This window comes from Equus przewalskii, chromosome X (genome assembly GCF_037783145.1).
Source record: "Equus przewalskii isolate Varuska chromosome X, EquPr2, whole genome shotgun sequence".
Lineage (NCBI taxonomy): Eukaryota > Metazoa > Chordata > Mammalia > Perissodactyla > Equidae > Equus > Equus przewalskii.
In genome coordinates, this window is record NC_091863.1 from 4,371,627 (window position 1) to 4,388,785 (window position 17,159).

Genomic DNA, 17,159 nt, shown 5'->3' on the forward strand with positions numbered 1-17,159 from the left:
CCTAAAGCATTACATTTCACAACAGTGTGTGGGAGGGCACGCCAGAAACTGTATTATATGAGAGTGTTCTTCTAGCCTAGATTTCCTGCTTTGGTATGCTGTTATTAGACTACTCAGAAAATATTCCTAAGAAGATCCTTCTTATTTGCATAATGATAGATAGGTAAATTGAGTTCACATTTCTATCATCTTGGACGTTGGTTTTTTCCAATTGCTGACCAGGCTATCTTCCTTTGTCCAAAGCGTTGACACACCCAAGGACCATCAAGCTGAGCCTGAGGACCTCTCTTCAATTGTCTGTTAGGGTTTCTCTAAGATCACAGCTTCCTGGCAAGATGGGGCTGTTTGATCAGCATTGTATTTGTATTCAGGACTGAAGTTTTTGTCATCTATTGTCTTATGCTGAACACCAGGAAATAGATTCTGGGACAAGATCTGTGTTCAGGAGGGTTTTTGGGGGGAGAATTCTCAGCATCAACACTTGTGGGGAGTCAGGAAGGGAGGATGAGGCAGAGGGAGGAGTTGCTCTGTCATGCTATCACAACAAAGAACCTCAGCCCTTTGAGAGGGAGCTCTGGAGCCATGATGGTCCCTCATAATTGCTCCGCTTTGAGGCAAGGAGGGTGCATCTTTGGGTACCACACATTGTCTTTGGGCTACCACAGGAGTAGATGATCTTTGGGCTATCACAGGGGTAGATGATGTCACCTTGGGAAAGGTAGCTTTCTTTGGCTGAGGGCAATTCCCAAAGACAGACTAAGCACCGTCAGCCATTGACCCGACCTGCGGCTGGGGGGAAGGAGACCTCAGTCCTCACTTGACATCTGTGCTCACACTACAGCATCCACCAAGGATGTTCTCTTTGCAAATTCCTCAACACCATATCCTCCTCCTTCATGTTCAGAAGATGTTTTTCACCCTGGATTTCCATAAAGCTTCTTAAATTCCTTCAGCCATTCTTCTGAATATTCACACTTGCCATCAGTATTCACTTCTCTGTGGAATATTCTGCAAATTTTCACGAGTAAGTGGGTGATCAGTTCATCCAAGTTTGCCTAGGACTGTCACAGTTTGAAACCTGGAACTCCTCAGTCCCGGACAAACTGGGACAATTGGTCACCCTATGGCAAACCAGTCAGTCGAATTTCAACAACTTGCCTTACCATGTCTTTACCAAGTCACCAAATGACAAAAGTCTTTTGGCTCCCAGGGATTGTTGTGTCTCAGAGTCAAGGACAAGGGATGGTGGACACTAACTCCATCCTAGGTCACTATTGTTTTCAGCACTGTATGACTGAAACCTCATTGGAGAGGGAATGAGAGTGGGGATGAGAATGAGGAAAAAAATGACCAAGTAAATGACAGTTAGGAAGATTATAGATAAACATAGACTGGAAGGGGTAATGAGGCATGCTTGTTATTTTTTAACTCACGAACTAATCAGAATGTAAGTTCTTAATAATAAAGCAGATGTGACCTCTTGATCTGTTTCACTCGTCTTGTTCTGTGACTGTAATTTGTATTATAAATTTTGTCTAAAGAGACTTATTTTCACATAACTTGTAATATTGATGGCAGAACTGCCATACATAGTTGCTGTGTATAATGGTTTGAACTGGATGTGAGCCCCCCACCCCCCAGCTTATTTGCCTGTCTCTGTGATCTGACCCACTTTAATGGTTATTAAACCAACAGTCTAATGCACAGTGTCTAAACCTTGGTACTACTGACATTTGAGACCAACTCATTCTTTGTTGTGAAGGACTGGGATGGATGGTTCTTTGTGGAGGGGTCTGTCCTGTGCATCACAGGAGATGAAGCAGTATCCCTGGCCACTCCCCACTGGATGCCAGTAGTACCCACCCAATTGTGAGGACCAAAAATGTCTCTAGACGTTGCCTAATGACACCTGTGGGGCAAAATCACTGTTGGGCGAGAACCACTCTAATAGGATTTTGAAAAATGTCCTCTGAGCATGGGCCTCTAGATTTTCCTTTGTGCTGTTTTCCTTCTGCAGGTATCATCCCTTGTGGCAATATCACTGTTGTAGGCATTATGACTTAATCCCTTTAGATGTGTTTCTTCTTCTTCATTACTTACTAGGAGTAGTGAGCACAAAGCATCAAATATGGGTCAAAGGGCTTCCATGCTGATATCTTAAAATCTGTTTCTGAAAATAAAAGGTATAGGCAAGAGAAAGGAAAATGATGATTTGGATCTTTCCTGCCCTGAAAGGGGAGTTGCCCAGTTGTTCAAATCCACGTCAATACGATCTGAGTCTTGCCAAATACTGTCACGGTGAACGGGTGGAAGAGATGCCCCTGCCTGGTGGTGCCGTTGTTCCTGCAGCGGGAGGTTAGGGATCAGTGTTGACAGCACACCATTCCATGTCAACAAGAACCTAACATGAAAAGCTGTGCTGGAAGATTGATTACAGTTTCAAATGCCGTCTCTGGGGGAAAAATAACATTTCTGGGACACTGATTGAACCTAAGAGATTGTTGCTGGGAGCTTAACTTCACTAAAGCAAGATTCACATTTATAAAAATCTATAGAATCGTAATTTCCCTCTAATGTGGTGTTCTCTTGTGAATATTATTTACCAATTGGGATTATATGTCATATTTTAAAAGTATAAACAGTAGATTTATACATTAATAAATTGTTTCAAGGCATATGCTACTTTTTATCTAAATGTCAACAACTGAAAAATATATATTCTTCAATAGGTTCAGAGCCATCTGTTCGGCTTTCTTCTGAGATCATTTTCAATTCATGTGTAGGGCTTTTTCTGTAAAGGGCCAGATAGTAAGCATTTTCAGCTTTTTGGTACAATCTGTGTTGCAACTGCTGAACTCTGACGCTGCAGCATGGAATCAACCATAGATAATAAGTAAATGAATAGATGTAGCTGTGTTCCAGTATGCTTTGTTTATGGACACTGAAATAGAAATTTCATATACTTTTCACATATCACAAAATATTGTTTTGTTAACTACTTAAAAATTCTAATGGCTACAAAAACAAATGTGCAGGGGCCAGCCTGGTGGCGTAGTGGTTAAGTTCACGTGCTCTGCCTCAGTGGCCCAGGGGTTCATGGGTTCAGATCCCAGGTGTGGGTCTACACACCACTCATCAAGCCATGTGGTGGTGTCCCACATACAAAATAGAGGAAGATTTGCACAGATGTTAGCTCAAGGACAATCTTCCTCAAGCAAAAAGAGGAAGACAGGCAACGGATGTTAGCTCAGGGCCAATGTGACTCACCAAAAAAAAAAAAAAATGGGTGGACAGTCCCATGCCCCATAGTCTGCAACCCCGGTTCTGTTCAGAAAATATTTATTGAGAGCTTGCTATGGCAAACAAATGGCATTTGCCCTCTTGATCCTTAGAGCTTGTGGGAAGGACAGATATCAAACAAAAAGAAACCAAATAAATCTATTATAGCAAATAGTGATAACTACTATCAAGGGAAAAGAAGGTGCTATGAGAGTCAACAATGGGGGAACCTGATTTATATGAAATAATCAGGGGGGGCTTCTCTGAGGAGGTGGCTGGTCAGCTGAGACATGTGGATGACTAGGAGTTAGGCAGAGTGGAAAGAAGAAACATGCAGGCAGAGGAATCCTCTAGGCAAGAAAGAGCTAATTTCATTTAAGTATTTCAGCATGTGGTTATTCAGTATATGATTCTTGTTTTGAATGAATTTGCAGGATGAGCCTGATGCTCCCTGTTCATCTCTGCTGAGAGCCACTCACATCGTTGGACCTGCATATGGTGATCTTGATAACAAGATTTTCTGAGGACAATCACCCAAGACTGTCTTCAGTTGTTACCAGTGTAAGTATAAGAAACGCCTGCCTTGTTTTCATTTCACTCTGAAAATATCAATGCCTATTCACAAGACATTTACCTCACGCTGACCATGTTGACTGAGTCAAATATGAGTGTTTAGTGACCTTTATCATGGTGTTTCAGAAGATTCCGATATTGCAGGATAACGTGAATTTGGAGCTGCCCTGCTATTCCTTTCCTTCAGAAAGGACTTTCCAACAAAAGGTCACTTTGCCAAAAGGGAGCATCAGTAGGGGTAGACATTTTCCTGGAGAAAAGCTGTACTGGGCAAATGCGGGCAGTACACACTGCCTAATAAGCAAAAGCAGATGGCACGTAATGTGAGAAGTCGTGGAAAATGTCGGGGTGGGATTTTATGAATGGTCTAATCCACGTCCTGGACCTCTGAGGTGGCTCTAGCTGAATCAACAAAGCTACAAACTCCTAGCACAGTGGGAAGGCTCCTCATGTGCCCGTTGACCTCAACTGCTTTTCTGCTTCAATACCTGAGGGACAGAGCAGCTCCCTTCCTGCAGGAAGAGCGCCTCCCCCTGGTGGAGGTGAGTGTGATGAGGGACAGAGCAGTTCCCTTCCTGTAGCAAGAGCGCCTTCCCCTGGTGGAGGTGAGTTGTGTATGGTGTTCTTGGGGATAGGATGAAGGAAACAGTTTTAAAAGCCCTTGAAGGTGAGAATCCCTGTTATACAAGCTTCTCTCAGACAGGGGCTGCATCTTTATGACATTCTGCTATTGTGATGTCATCGTGGGCACTGTGTGGCATTCAGATCATGTCACTGTCCTCCTGTAGCAACAGGCTCAGAGGTAGGGGCACAGAGATGCTTTTAAAGAAGACATTGGTTCCCATTGGTATGGAAAGACTCCCAAAGATGGAACTGTGTTGTGGAGTCAGAGAGACCCGGGCACTGGATCCCAGCTCACCATGGGCTGGCCTCATGTTCTCAGGAAGCTGATTAACCTCTCTGCTCTGTAAAATGGAGATGAAAAGGACAGGTCATAAGTGGTTATGAAAAGTAAGGGATGACCTTTGTTTGGGGACAAATATAATGAATACCTGGATGATCCTGCCAGCCAAGGTGATGGGAACTGAGACGAGGGTGCGGGAAGATTTAATGGTCTTTAAAATGCAGCTTTGGACTCTTGGGTTACTGATGACAATTTAAGGAGATTTCACCCTTCAGGGGGAATTTGGCAAAGTCTCAAGGCATTTTTGGTTTCATAACTTTGGAGGGGCTTTGCTACTGGCATCTCATGGTTAGAGGGATGCTTCTAAATATCCTGCAATGCACAGCACAGCCCCACGACAAAGATTTATCCAGCCCCAAATGTCAATAGTGCTGAGGTTGGGAAACCCTGCTCTATGGAACAAGAGACTTGAACTTAATCTTCTCTTTCTTCCTAGAATATTCAATGGTCTTTCACTTTGCAGTATCTGAGTTAGAATAAGAATTAAAGAGAACAAAAAGACAATGACCTTTTAGGATTTTTTTTCTATTAAATTTAAACCGCACAGCAGAGGCTTCTCATACTGGAGGAGACATCCATGGAGGCTAAAGCCTCAGCTTGTACTCGTTCTTAATGCTGAGCAGCTTAACAGATTCATTTTCTATTGTGATTTCTGTAATTTGTTCTTTAAAAGGATCGTGTGTTCCTTTTCTCTGTTTCAGAAACAAACTTTTGGGCGGTTTTAAAGAATAATTTATTTTCTAAAGTTGTTGTTAATGCCAGAGCCGGCTTTGATTTCTGACCCAGCTTTCAAAGCCGTAAGCACCTGCTAAGTAGAGTTTTATTTTTATTCCTCTGGAAAACAACTATACATTTTGCAGGGAAAGGCTTTCAGTACTTTTTCTTTTTTGTCATTTTAGTCTAGAGGGGAGATTGACATTCCTTGGATCCAGTTAGAAAAGCTCAGAAAAAATTGACAGACTCAGTGGCTAATTAAAAGTATGTGGCTGAAAAGGCTCATGATTAATTCATGATAAACTAATACCGCATTCATTATCCTTTCTTAATGTTCTGATGTAAAGTGCGAGTCTTCAGTGGGGACTAAAATATCTGTTCCTAAATACCTAATAACAATATCCATTATATCTTACCAACATAAAGCCGTCCTCATGGGGTATTTCAATGTACTTCACAGTCAGAATTCACGATTCTTGAATACGGCATATTAAACTCTTTCCCTCTCCTTAAGTGGATGAAGACTTTGGTGATAATCAAGAAAATACTTTTATCTTGTCTCTGGTATTTCTGATTTGTTCCCATCCGAAAAAAAGGTTTAGTGATATTAAAATAAAGTTTTCTTTTGAAATAAAGAAAGGAAAAAAAGGAAATTTTATCAGATGTAATTTTATTTGACGAGAACTGCCAGCAGGCTGTTGGCTCGTTCTGCTTAAAATGTACACTAGGATAGTCAGTAATTTTTTTTTAATCCTTTGATGATGATAAAATGTTTTGCAAGTGGACTGTAAATCCTTAATAAGGATATTTTACAGCAGCAGATACAATAATAAGCACATTTTTAGTCAAGATAACTTCTACCAAAGAATTTATAGTGACTGTGCTGTGTGTCTCAAATAAAATGAATGAGAGAAGGTTCATTAAGAGGTAAATTGTGAGAGAAAAATGGAGCAATCTGGAGGTTGTACTCCAAACCACGAGATCGTTAATAATGGGACACCTTGGTGTGATGGACCTCCTAAAATGAGGCAAAAAGAAGGACACAAATAAACCTGTGTGATGCCCTTGCCAAAAAGACTCAACGTGAATCTGTTCACAAGGAAATAAACAGACTGATCCAGAGTGTACCACATTGATAGGATGATTGACCTGGATTCTTCCCCAAAAGTCAGTGTTGTGGAAAACCAAGAAAGGTCGGGGGACTGTTCCAGATTTTAAAAGACTAAGAAACATAACAATACCTGAACCTTGAATGGGTCCTGGATTGGAAAAAAGAACCAAGTGGTGTAATTATTTGAGGACTGTCCAGAAGGTGAGTTGATTGAATCAGTGTTAGTCTTCACAGTTGTTATTATGGTATTGTGTGTATGAAGGAAAATGTCTTTATTCTAGGAGACCCATGCCAAAGTATTTAGACGGCGAAGTGTCATAATCACATAATCTGTCATAATCACTTGCTGTGAAACATCATGATACACAAATACAGATATTTTCCTTGCCTTTCTTAATCTTCTGATGTAGAAAAAATATATCTGCATGTGTATGTATATACACACATGTGTACACATATAGAAAGACAGAGAAAGAAAGCAAGCAAATATGGCAAAATGTAAACAGATAGTAAACCTAAGTGAAGGAGTATACCTGTGTTTATTTTTTATTCTTTCAACTATTTTGTAAGTTTGAAAATTTTCAAAAAAACGTTTTGGAAAAAATATGTATGAAGATTTATTTTGCTTCTCGTGTTTGAGGAGATGTTTTAGTTCCACTGATTTCATTTTTAAAATTTAGTATGGAACCAATTCATAAGAGGCACGTGTTGTGTGCCCTCCTTTGTCTGAATCAGGGATTCCTGTGCTGGCCATGGTGCTCATCATCATCTAGTCCCATTTTTGGTGGATCACCAGATCGTGTGGCCTATACTTTGCAAAACTTCCTCTGTGACTCTAAAGATGATGAATCCCTGTTTCTTTGTTGGGTTGTATTTACAAAATAACTGTGGAGCCTGTCATCTTGCTTTTTCCATGTGGCTTCTTTGTGCGGTATTCACCACACAGTAGACTCTTGTTGACAGGTACATTCAGAACTTGTCTTTGGTAATTCCTGTGCCACCTTCCAAACCTTCCCAACTCCTACTTTCTTTTACCTGAGACGGGGTTGCCTTGATGGTTTAATCGCTACTGAATACAATTGCAGGAGCTGTCTCAGGATTTATATAAACAGTGGGCTGGTTCATACCTGCCATTCTGTGTTTGTCTCTGCATAGTTTGCCAAAGCAGGGTTAACTCAGTTGCTGTGGACCTGGGAATCTCTGCATTAGAGCAGGACTAACAAAGCCTGTGTTGCCCCTTCTTTATAAGCACTCCGTGGCTTCAGAATTTTGAGCAATGATTTTGCTCTAAATTTTGAAAAATAGCATGTAAAAATACCTAAGTAACAAAGCATTCCATTTATATGAAGACATCTACAAACACAATCCAGCCAAACACTTAATTTGCGATCTTTACATCCATTCCAGTGGAAACATTTAGAACATCAGATCTGATATGCAGTGCTTGACAAACTGTTCCCATTGGAACCCTAAGCGCTCCTCAGACTGCTACTGGGAGCCCCCTCCGGCCTGTGGGGAGTGGTCTTCTGAGTTGATCCAACCCACTTCTTCTAGCAAAGTAACATTGATTTTCATCTATATTGGACTTTCTTATGGACAGAAGATCCTGTCACTAACAACAATGGCAAATGTTGATTTCTCTACTTGTCCTCTTTTATAACTGAAGACAACACTGAAAAAAAGATGTTCAGTTATTTACATAAAGATTAGATGGGTCTACCCATGGCCTCAGCTGTATCTTAGCCACAGTTTCTTTAGTAGCATGGCTTTTTTTTTTTTCCTTGAGGAAGATTAGCCCTGAGCTAACTGCTGCCAATCCCCCTCTTTTTGCTGAGGAAGCCTGGCCTGAGCTAACATCCATGCCCATCTTCCTCTACTTTATATATGGGACACCTACCACAGCATGGCTTGACAAGCGGTGCTATGTCCACATCCTGGATCTGAACTGGCGAACCCCAGGCCGCTGAAGCAGAATGTGCGCACTTAACCGCTGCTCCACCGGGCCAGCCCTAGTAGCATTACTTTCTAGCCATAAAGATTCACAATAATAAAGACACACATGGATTGTCTTGGAAGACATTAATTTAGGCTCAAAGATCTCTAATGTAAAAAGAGCCAAAGGCTCCTTGCATTTGCCTCTCAAGTGTCTCTTGCCTTTCATTTGTACCTGGCACACCTTGGGCTGAGCCATCTTCATCTCACAAGTGTCCAGTACCCTGGCCTTCAGTGGTCTGTCTGCATCCCTCAAGGCCTCTCCTACCACCAACAGCCAGAGGCATCATCTCAAAACCCAGGCCTGATCCTGCCAGTGGGCCTGTTAGAGGTCTCCAATGGCTCCATATTAGATGGAAGATGGAATTCTGGAACCAGGGCTGGGAGGGTCTGCATTGTTGGGCTCCTTCCAACCTTCCTATCCCCCAAGCATCCGGCTCCCCCTTGCCTTCCCTCTCCCCCACAGGCACGTTGTCTTACTACACCTCTCCTGCCGCCTAGGTACTCTTCTTTCTCAAGACCTCCACACAAGCCAACTTCTCCTGGCACTTGGCCTCCAGCTAGATAATGCCCACTCCACGCGCCACACACTCTTGTCCTGTTTGCAATTTCACTCCACTCTTTATGTGATTATTTGTCCAATATTGATTATTTGAATCATGCCTATCTTTCGAAAAGTATTGCAAGCTCTATGAGTACAGGAACCATACAATACTCCCCACTATATTCCAGCAATGCATAGTGCCTTGCACATATTTAGTAAATAATTGTTGAATACATAAATGAAAAAAATGGTGCCAATGTCATATTAATATTGATGTTAAATGATACTCCTTGGATTTCAATCAAATAAGAAGGTTACATGCAAAAAAAAAATATCACCTTTCTGATATGATTTGGCCTCTAACTTGTACCAATGTAAAGAATGATCTTTAACTCTATCCAGAGTTTCTCAATCTTCCTCTTTGCCAAATATGATGAAGCCTAGTATCTGTTAAAGATTATCTCTAATTAACCACTCCAGGATTCTGGAAGAGAGCAAAAGCATCTGATTCCTGGAAGAAACAAGTAATTTTTTTTCCTTTTAGACAGAAACAAAATTTTCGCTAAGATCCGTGTATTCTCTACCATATTCCACTGCGTGTGCTTTAGTTATTTTGCTCACAATAATTAAAGATGTGTAGCAGCCCCTTAATCTATGCTGCATGTGAAGTGTTCTGTTTATGATGTTTTTTTTCTTATGAAGCTCATGTTAAACTCTCCATTTTAGGAGTGACTTCTATGGCAAGATAGTCTACTATATAGTTTCAAGTATAAAATATGATATTATCTGAAGTAAATCAGGAAATAGTCTATACCACAACTTCAAATTCTTCATCGTTTCCATGTAAAATGTTGGAAGACAGTAATAAAATGTCTGCAATTAGATCGATTTTATAAAATTAGGGGCACAGCCTTCTAATTTTAAGATGATTATCAGTTGATGAGGAGTGGTTGGTATATTTCTGTTAACATATACTACGGTATATCTCTATTTTTATTAAAATCGACTCTGAGTTGATGATATAATGGAAATTTACCATTGAATATCATGTTTTCCTAATGCCATGCTTTCATAACTTAAAACATAGGTTTTCTTTGAATTCCACATTTTTAGAACTGTTCTTTGGTCTCCAGGAGCCCTTAGAGTTTTGCAGTGTGTTTCCAGATCCTGCAGGAGTTTGCTGAGAGCATTTAATTGTATAATGTTTCATACTAGATGAATGGGGAACCAGTTGATTTTATTTATCTGTCAGGTTTATTTGTTTCAAGATGTCATATTTGGAGGGGGGTTGACCAAGTGCATAGCTAAAAGTAAATTTACAATAATGAGTCAGACGCCATTTCCTTGATTAGTTACTTATGCTCTTTGCTGTTTAAAATAAGCATCAGACTAGTTATTCTGAGAAAAAAAACAAAAAACAAAAACATCAACTCCAGAATAAATTTACCTTTAAAGGACATTTCTCTTTGCTAGAAATAGGAAATTGGCTAATAACATTCTTAGCTTTTGGAGACATTGCCATACAAGTGCAAAAGATAAGTGTGTTAAGCAAATTTAATAATACCGAATATCATACTGATAACTAAAAGTAATTTTGAGATCCTATTCAGAAACCACACATTTGAAGTATGAGAGAACTTTTTGAACTTCAGTATTTCTTTGGATAACACTGGCCTTTAGTCTACTTGAAATATTATTCTAGGTCATCTTCATTAGGAATGACAAGAACTGGATTAATCTCCAGTCTCTAGTTTTCTTCTTAATAATTTGAAAATATTATTTAAGTAATATTTTTTGTTGTCTGTTCTCTTGTAATATTAGACAGCATTCAATATCTATGATGTAATTCCCTTAAGAAGATTTTCTATCAGACGTGGAGGAAATTTTGAAATTCTATACAATAACTCTAGCCTCTCATATCTCGGATCATCTTATGATGTCTGTGACATAAAAAAACCGTCAGCTTTCCCTACCTTATTGATGTAATTAATATCCTCACATTCTCATTTCGAGAGGCAGAATGAGTAGAATGGGATGAGGCTGCATCCTAAAAGCAATGAAATCGCTTCCCTTCTTTCTCCTGCTGTCTTTGGACATTTGTTGGGTCAAGCACAAATAATGAGGTGGGTGAGGGGGAGAGGAAGGAGGCAGGATGAATTTTTGTTTGTTTATTGAGTGGTGGGAATGAGTCTCCAAGAACAAAAATGGATACCCTAGTGCCATGCTTAACACATTTCCCCAGTACTCAGTCTGGTAGTGCAAACTTCCGTGGACTCACACCAAGAACTGAAGTCCCATCAGCTTTTGCAGCCCATTAGACATACCTGATCACAGCTCAGCACCTCTTGGACTCTCATTTTTTCAACCACTTTGCCCTTTTTCCCCTCATCACCCACAAGCTACACCAGGTGCCCCTCATCCCCCACGCTCCATGATGGAAGCTGTCATTCACATGCACTTTGCTTTGCCACCCACAGTTTGAAGGAAGCCATATATACAACCACCTATGGGTTTTATACACGCACATGCGTGTATCTATATAGATAGATATATATATTATTTTCTGTTTCTGTGCTCTTGTGGTTTCCATGTTGAAAATGTTTTCGAAGGGACTTGTTTATGGTGAAATGATCTGAGTCAACAACAAAGAATGTCCTTTAAGAACATTCTCAACATGAAAACCCAAACCAGTTTTGTGTTTATTCTTAGGCTCTCTCTTTCTCTCTCACACACACTTACCCAGACTTTCTTTTTTCCTTTTTGGCAGTTAGGGTTAATGAGTCATTGTTATAAGTACAGAGACAAGTCGTCAGGCTCTTCCTGTGTTGAGAAAGATTTCACTTTACATCCCGCCTCCTTTCTGGTTGTGCTGGGGGAGTGATGCCCTTTGATCACATCTATATTACTCTACAAATGCTTTCTTCTCAATAACGATCTGACCGAGAGTTGCTGGTATGTCATGGTTTTCATGTACGGTAGTCCCTCTTATCCCTGGTTCCGCTTTCCACAGTTTCAGTTACCTGCAGTCAACAGTCTGAAAACATTAAATGGAAAATTCCAGAAATAAACAATTGATAAGTTTTAAATTGCGCGCCGTCCTGAGTAGCTCGATGACATCTCTCACTGTCCAGCTCCATCTCACCGGGGACAAAACTCAGCCCTTTGTCCAGCGCATCCACGCTGTAGAGGCCACCCGCCCGCGAGGCACTTAGTAGCCATCTCGGTTATCAGATTGACTGTCGCAGGATCCAGTGCTTGTGTTCCAGTCACCCTTATTTTACCTAATAATGGGCCCAAAGTGCAGAGTAGTGATGCTGGCAATTCCCATATGCCAAAGAGAAGCCTAAACTGCTTTCTTTAGGTGAAAAAGTGAAAGTTCTCCACTTAATAAGAAAAAAAAATCAAATTCTGAGACTTTTAAGATCTACAGGAAGTTTTATTACAGTATATTGTTATAATTGTTCTATTTTATTATTAGTTCTTGTTCATCTCTGTGTCTAATTTATAAATTAAACGTTATCATGGGTATGTATATATAGGAAAAAACATGATCTATATAGGGTTTGGTACTATCCATGGTTTCAGGCATCCACTGGGGGTCTTGGAACGTGTCCCCTGTGGATAAGGGGGGCTACTGTTTTTGGGGGGTCCCACGCTGCTTTAGCGAACTGCGCTGGAGGTTTGATCTGTTTGTCTTAGAACATTGATTTAAATGCCCCTGTCCTGCTATATGGGTTTCAGTGACACGGAACCACCTATGATGTAATGTAAGAAAGGACAAAACTTTTGAGCCTGGAATGTGAGCCCTCCTCAGGCTAAAGGCCTTCAGTGTCCCTGGCTAGGACGGACCCCTGAAATCCGGACCACCAGGGTCGCATTGTTCGCTTCCTCTCTGAGATCCATAGTGCTCTCAGTTGGAAATGATCGTTCTACCTGTTACTCTCTCTCTTGTCATCAGACACCCTGGTGGTCATTTTCTTTTCTTCCAGCTAAACGTACCAAAAAGAGTGTAGTAAAGAAATGGAGCTTGTTAACTAGGGGTGAAGTTTCCAGAGGCCTGCCAGATGCCAGGCTTCAGACCTCTGGAATGTTTGCTGCTGCATTTTCAGAGGCTAGGGTATTGAATCAGAGCTTTCTTCCACGAGGAAAAAAAGGAGAGATTAGAAATCTGTGTTAATTCAATTCTCTGCAACAAGTATTTATTAAGCATTTACCATGTGCTTCTGCTTAAAGAATAAGGACTCAAAAAGATTTCTCTAAAAAGGGAATCTTATTTTCTTTCTTGATTATGTGACAAGGGCCAGCTGCACAGTATTTGACAGAACGTCATTATTTAAAAATCAGAGCTCATCAAATTGGATTTGTCTAAATTAGGGTCTCTTCAGGCCAACTGGAAGCCCAGGTTCATTTTCTTTTTATTTCTGTTAGTACAAATTATCATATTCAAGAAGTTTTGTAAATTTACTGTGACACTGTCTCCATCAGCAGAAAGACAATATGATTAAACTGTACTTTGTAGGCTTTTTTTTTCTGGTTATAAAAATAAGTAGAACAGAGAAAAGTGCAAGATGGTGCCGTGAGTAGTCCTCTTTGTCTCTCGCCCTTCGAGTCTACAATTATTTGGACACTTATCGCTTGACAAAGGATATCCAGACAGCATCTCAGGACGTCTGAGACACCCACGCGACTATACATCGGAAGGCGGACGGACTTTCCTCCGGGAGGATGTGGAAATAGGTGAAAACTCTCCGACCCCGACGGGCAGCCTAGTACCCGCAAGCGGCTTTCTTCCAACGGACGCCCCCAGAGGATCCACACACATCTAGGGCAGGAGCGAGAACACAACAGAGGAGCGACGGTGGAAACAGGTGACCAGAACCCTACTTAAACCCCCCGCAATTACTCCTAAACGCAGAGGGAAACTTTGGAGTTGCACACCTGAGCCCGCGGGGAGAGTCTCTCCCCGCCATTGGCGGGGAGACCCGGCCTGGTGCTCGGGGCGCCCGGAGGGTCCCAGAGAGAGACACGGAGGGCACGGAGGTCTCCCAGCTGCCGTTGCCCGCCCCGTGGGACTAGGGATTGCCGGAGATCTCGGAGAGGACCGGGGCGGGGGAACTTTCAAAGGCGGGTCCGGCGACCCGGTGGGGAAGCGCCGGAGCTCCGCCAGGCAGCAGACAAAACTCTCTGTCCGCCGGTAGCAGAGGGGCCACGCTGAGCACTCAGGGCTCCCGGCAGAGGCCCGGACAGAAGCCCAGAGGGCGGGGCGACCCCCAGCTGCCGTTGCCCGCCCCGTGGGACTAGGGATTGCCGGAGATCTCGGAGAGGACCGGGGCGGGGGAACTTTCAAAGGCCGGATCGGCGACCCGGAGGGGAAGTGCCGGAGCTCCCCCAGGCAGCAGACAAAACTCTCTGTCTGCCGGTAGCAGAGGGGCCACGCTGAGCACTCAGGGCTCCCGGCAGAGGCCCGGAGAGAAGCCCAGAGGGCGGGGCGTCCCCCAGCTGCCGTTGCCCGCCCCGTGGGACTAGGGATTGCCGGAGATCTCGGAGAGGACCGGGGCGGGGGAACTTTCAAAGGCGGGTCCGGCGACCCGGTGGGGAAGCGCCGGAGCTCCGCCAGGCAGCAGACAAAACTCTCTGTCTGCCGGTAGCAGAGGGGCCACGCTGAGCACTCAGGGCTCCCGGCAGAGGCCCGGAGAGAAGCCCAGAGGGCGGGGCGTCCCCCAGCTGCCGTTGCCCGCCCCGTGGGACTAGGGATTGCCGGAGATCTCGGAGAGGACCGGGGCGGGGGAACTTTCAAAGGCGGGTCCGGCGACCCGGAGGGGAAGCGCCGGAGCTCCGCCAGACAGCAGACAAAACTCTCTGTCTGCCGGTAGCAGAGGGGCCACGCTGAGCATTCAGAGCTCCCGGCAGAGGCCCGGAGAGAAGCCCAGAGGGCGGGGCGACCCCCAGCTGCCGTTGCCCACCCGGTGAGGCTAGGGATTGCCGGAGATCTCGGAGAGGACTGGGGCTGGAGAGAGCTCCAGAGACCCAGCTTAGTAGCCTAGGGGGAAACCCTACAGGCTCACAGAAGCCTTAGGGAAAGCCTCTGCACAGCACCAGTAGAAGGCACCCAGCCGCCAGCCACAAGGCTGGAAGACCCCAGGGCAAAAGCAGCATAGCTAGGTGTACTAACCACAGACTGTAGAAGATGCCAATAGCTCTCCTGCGACCCATAGAGGACAAGTGAGATTTGGTGGGTGCCGACAGCAACCGAGCGACAAATAAAAGTGATCCCACCCCTGGCCGCTGGAAAAGCCCATAACACCGTTGCAGACCCCAAGGAGAGAGCGCATCTAGGTGGGCAACAACAGTAGGCACCTGCAGCCTGAAGCCCCCCGTGACGGCCCCCACGGCAGAGGAGGGAATCCAAAGGGCCACTGTGGCTACGAAGAGGGGCCCAGGCCCAGTTAGCAACTACGGACAGGGTTCCTGGTTGGTGAAGTATAAACAGCTGCTCCCCCCACCGCAGCAGCTGAAACAAGTGAAAGGAGCAACTAAACTCTATCTCCATGCGGAGACACAAATCAACATCATCAAGCAATATGAAAAAATACATTAAATCTCCAGAACAGAAAGAAAGTAACAAATACACAGAAAACAATCCCAAAGAAAATGAGATATATAACCTAAATGATGATGACTTCAAAACAGCCATCATTAAAATACTCACTGAGTTAAGAGAGAATTCTGACCGACAACTCAACGAGTTCAGGAGCTATGTCACAAAAGAGTTTGATACGATAAAGAAGAACCAAACAGAAATACTGGAAATGAAGAACACAATAGAGGAGATTAAGAAAAATCTAGATGCTCTGAACAGTAGGGCCGATAATATGGAGGAAAGAATTAGCAATTTGGAAGATGGCAATATAGAATTGTTGCAGGCAGAGGAGGAGAGAGAAGCAAGACTTAAAAGAAATGAAGAAACTCTCCGAGAATTATCAGACACAATTAGGAGATGCAACGTAAGGATTATAGGTATACCAGAGGGAGAAGAGAAGGAGAAAGGGGCAGAAAACCTATTCAAAGAAATAATGGCTGAGAACTTCCCAAATCTGGTGAGGGAGATGGATCTTCAGGTGACAGAAGCCAATAGATCTCCAAACTTTATCAATGCAAGAAGACCAACTCCACGGCATATAGTAGTGAAGCTAGCAAAAGTCAACGACAAGGAGAAAATATTAAGGACAGCCAGGCAAAAGAAACTAACCTACAAAGGAACCCCCATCAGGCTATCAGCAGATTTCTCAGCAGAAACTTTACAGGCTAGAAGAGAGTGGAATGATATATTCAAAAATCTGAAGGACAAAAACCTACAGCCGAGAATTCTCTACCCAGCGAAAATATCCTTCAAATATGATGGAGAAATAAAAACTTTCCCAGATAAACAAAAATTAAGGGAGTTCATTGCCACAAAACCTCCTCTTCAGGAAATCCTCAGGAAAACCCTCATTCCTGAAAAATCCAAAAAAGGAAAGGGGCTACAAAACCAAGAGCAGAGGAGATAAGTAGAAGGACAACAACAGAGAGTAGCAGCTCTACATCAGAACAGATTAAACCATGGGACGAGAAACAAAGGAAACTGAAGAAAACCGGAAAACAAGACACAAAATGGTAGTGGTAGGCCCCCACGTCTCAATAATCACTCTAAATGTAAACGGATTGAACTCCCCAATCAAAAGACACAGAGTGGCAGGATGGATCAAAGAACAAGATCCAACAATATGCTGCCTCCAGGAAACACACCTCAGCCCCAAAGACAAACACAGACTCAGAGTGAAGGGATGGAGAACAATACTCCAAGCTAATAATGAACAAAAGAAAGCAGGTGTCGCTATACTAATATCAGACAAGGTAGATTTCAAAGCAAAACAGATAAAGAAAGACAAAGAGGGACAGTATATAATGATAAAAGGGACTCTCCACCAAGAAGACATAACACT

The 17,159-nt window shown here is 43.0% G+C and overlaps 1 protein-coding gene across 6 annotated transcripts in view; it reads left to right on the plus strand.

The window, feature by feature from the left end:
• Positions 1-17,159, plus strand: part of STS (steroid sulfatase) — a 183,628-nt gene that overhangs the window by 31,618 nt on the left and 134,851 nt on the right. For all 6 annotated transcript variants that reach the window (XM_070605434.1, XM_070605438.1, XM_070605436.1 and 3 more), the window contains exon 2: positions 3,714-3,840. The gene's annotated coding sequence lies outside the window, so the exon portion shown is untranslated. The remainder of the gene's footprint in view (positions 1-3,713; positions 3,841-17,159) is intronic.